This window comes from Echinops telfairi, unplaced genomic scaffold (assembly GCF_000313985.2).
Source record: "Echinops telfairi isolate 266 unplaced genomic scaffold, ASM31398v2 ScPeMD7_3533;HRSCAF=4204_0, whole genome shotgun sequence".
In the NCBI taxonomy this organism is placed as follows: Eukaryota; Metazoa; Chordata; class Mammalia; order Afrosoricida; family Tenrecidae; genus Echinops; species Echinops telfairi.
The window spans coordinates 32839543-32843652 of NW_022107431.1; positions in this window are offsets into that span (position 1 = coordinate 32839543).

A 4110-nucleotide genomic window follows, 5' to 3' on the forward strand; every position below is an offset into this window, starting at 1 on the left:
ATGTTGCAAAAGGAAACATTTTCATTTTTCATGCCTTTTTACTCTAAATATGTTCAAACCAGGCCCCTTTCTCAACATAACACCTTGCAATCTCATTAAATTTGCTTGCTTGGACATTGATGATTGAATGAATGTATTGCTCATTTATAACTAGATCACTGTCTTGACATAACTTTTTCACCCTATTTATGAGATAACTATTGGTCCCTGAATAATAAACCTCATAGAGTCATTATATGTTGAGTTATTGTGTATTCACCAGTTATGAATATTAGCTCAGTTTATGACCACAGGTTCTCTCCATCTCATGTCATAGGAAATGAAATTGAGATTCGGCCTGGGTGATACAATGCTTAAGTGCTTGGTTGCTTAATATTTAAGGTGGTTGATTCTAATCCATACAGTGCCTCATCAGGAGAAAAGACCTGGGGATCTGCTGTGGAGGTTACAGCCTAGGAAACCCTGAGAGGCAGCTCTAGTCTTCCACACAGAGTCTGTATGAGTTCCAATTGACTTGGCAACACCTCACAACAGCAGCAGCAGCCGCACAGTGAAATGAGTCAAGATGCTTTCCTATCAGTGCAACAGTAAGTCATCTTGATCCCTCTTCTGATGAAAGAATTATATTAGTCTGTGATCGCAAACCACTCACAGAAAAGCATCAGTTTTAAATTCCCCTGAACTCATAGAGATAGTATGGCCTGAGCTAATGTATCTTTTTTGAATAATGCCTTTTCATAGGCTGCCATAACAGAAAAGACAAGAATAAAGTTCAAAAGGAATCTAGGCTTTCGAGAAGCACAAAGGAGATGAGGTCCTTTGGGGATTTTGTGTCAACTCAAGATTCTCAGGTCCCTTTCAGTAGCTAGTTTATCATAGAATCTATGGAAGACATATGCTGTAGAAACTTATGGAAGCAAATAGAATTGGCCTAGAATAGAGTCTATGGATTTGGAAGCAAGACATTTAATATTGTAGCGGGCGGTGGAACTACCTCAGCAATCTAATAGTCCCTAGGTGGACATTAAAGATTTTACCTAAAAAAGACAAATCGAGATGTAGGACATAGTAAACCAACAAGCATTTGCTAGGAAGCCAAGCTGGTAAGGTTAAAATACAATTTACTTCATCTGTAATAGTTTTGGAAATAGTAACAGGAGTAATGTTTCCCTGAGGGTATGGGAAGGGGGTTAGGGTGTAAAGGGGGACAGGGAGTTGATAGCTTTGGTGACTGTCTAACCCCACTCGATGGGATCAACAACAGAATTGTATGTGACTGGATATATGGGATTATGTAAAATATGGAAAAAATTAAAAAAAAACTATTATGGGAAAAAAAAGAGTTCTGGGGGCAGGGGATAAAGGGGAGCTGATATCAAGGAGTTCAAGAAGAAAGAAAAAGTCTTGAAACTATAATAGTTTTTGTGGGACCCATGTATGTGATAAAATCCATGATTAGAAAACTCTGTCCTTAGGCATGAATTTCTCTACCTATAACAAAGCATTGGCCTTAGCAGTGAAGACGAATAGCAATGCTATTTCTAAAGACTTCTGCTTCCACATCATTCCCATGATACGGCTTTCTTATTCCAGGAGCTGGAGAACGAACCAAGTGATGACGCAGGTGGAGGAACATAAGGGATTTCTTCATATTTACCTTCAGTTTCCAAAATGGAGATCTCTGAATATTAATATAACTTCATTTCCAAAGTGAACATAAATACCAGTTTTGCATTTCAGAATTCTGCTGGCAAAGTTGATTTTACAACACACACACACACACACACACACACACACACACGGGGACTTCAAAAAATTCATGAAAAAATATAATGGAAAGATAATGGAATTTTCTCATAACTTTTTTGAAGTCTTCTCCCCAGCCAGCACACACACATAATATTAAACTAATCAACAGCACAAAAATCATATTCAGGAATCTCATCTACCTCCTCAGCCTCATTCCCACCATTCCTATTACATTTGGAATTGAGTAAGCTAAGCACTTCACATGCTTTCTGCTGTTTGATACTTCACTGACTCTGTGTGTTAAGAACTAGCCGTTTCATGTGGAAACTGAGGCACAGAGTACGTAAGTAACCTGCTCAGAGTCCATTAAGTAGCAGAGGCAAGATTCAGACCCAGCAGTCTCATTGCAGTCCCTCCCTGCTCATAGCCATTGGGTGAAAGGATTTTTCAGATGAGAGCAAAGAATTCTCTCAGGGTGTGTTCACTTAGAGGCAAAGGCAGCAGAAGGTCACGTGTGTTTCTCTTCTCTAGATTCAGCCTCACCTGGAACAAACACAGGTGCAACTTTGTAGACGGGTTGTGAAAATAGCAATTTTGGGGGGTTATGGAAACCAATTCGATAACTTGTTTCCAGAAAAGCTAGAGATAAACCTCAAGGGGGACACTATTATGGGGGTGGAAGTAATGAATTCCTGAGGAAGGAATTAAAGAAAAGTTCTATCTCTGACCATCTAACAAAAGAGAAGGAAGGAATTCAGAAAGCAATCTTTACTTATTTTATTTATTTCCACACACATACACACACTGGAATACCACCCGCGGTTAAAGAGTAACAAATGATAAATCTGGGAAACACTTCATAACATGGATGAACCTGAAGGACATCATGCTGAGTGAAACTAGTCACTCACAAACAGGACACCACTGTGTTGTTGTTGTTGTTGTTGCTGTTGTTGTTGTTGTTAGGGGCCGTCGAGTTGGCTCCGGCGCAGAGTGACTCTATGCACAACAGAATGAAACACTGCACAGTCCTTTGAGATTCTCACGATCGTTCCTGTGCCTGAGCCCCATTGGTGAAGTCACTGTGTCATTCCATCTCATCGAGGACCTTCCTCTTTTGGTGTCATCCCTCCACTTTACCACACATGATGTCCTTCTCCAGGAACCGGCTGCTCCTGACAATATGTTTAAAGTATGTAAGGCAAAGCCTTGCCATCCTTGACTCTAAGGAGCACTCTGGCCTTACTTCTTCCAATACAGATCAATTTGTCTTTTTAGCAACCCATGAGACTTTCAATATTCTTGTCCAGCACCACAATTCAAATGCATCTATTCTCCTTCGGTCTTCTTTATTTGTTGTCCAACGTTTACAAGCATATTTATTATGCACTGAAGCATACCATGGCTTGGGTCAGGTACTCCGAAGTCCTCAAAGAAGCATCCTTGCTCTTCAATACTCTGAAGAGTCCTGTACAGCAGATTTGCCTAATGTGGTAGGTCTTTTGATTTCTTGACTGCTGCTTCCATGAGCATTGATTATGTAAATCAAGTAAAACAAAATCCTTGACAACATCAACCTTCTCTCCATTTATCATGATGCTACCTATTTGGTCGGTTGTGAGGATTTTGGTCTTCGTTACATTGAGTTGTGATCCATCCTTGAGCTTCATCAGCAAGTGCTTCAAGTTTTCCTCACTTACAGCAAGCATGGTTTGCTAGCTGAAATTGTCACCTACTTATCACAGGTTGTTAATGAGCTTTCCTCCAATCCTTATGCCACACTCTTCTTCACAGAATTCCGCTTCTCTGATGATTTGCTCAGCATATAAATTGAACAAGTATGGTGAGAGGATGCAATCCTGATGCACACCTTTTCTGATTTTAAACCACGCAGTATTCCTTTGTTCTGTTCTCAAAATTGCATCTTGATCCACGTCTGCATGTCCAAGTTCTGAATGAGCACAATGAAGTGTTCTGGAATTCCCATTCTCTCAAGGTTACCCACCATTTATTATGGTCCACACAGTTGAATGTCTTTGCATAATCAATGAGACACAAGTCAACATATTTCTGGTACTCTCGACTCTGAGCCAAGATCCATCTGACATCAGCAACAATATCCTTTGTTCCCTGTGCTCATCTAAATCTGGCCTGAACTTCCGTCAGTCCTCGGTCAATGTACTGCACAATCATTGTGTGAGGCCATTATTATTATTAAAAAGTTGAGAAAAAGTTTTCACTTTTTCTCTAAAGGAAACCTACTGGGATGGTGACTCAGGATGGGAAAGAATGAGAGGGAGAGGAAGTTACAGGCTAGAAGGTAGTAGAAAGGTGTTAACGTGGGTGAATGGGAAGACAACA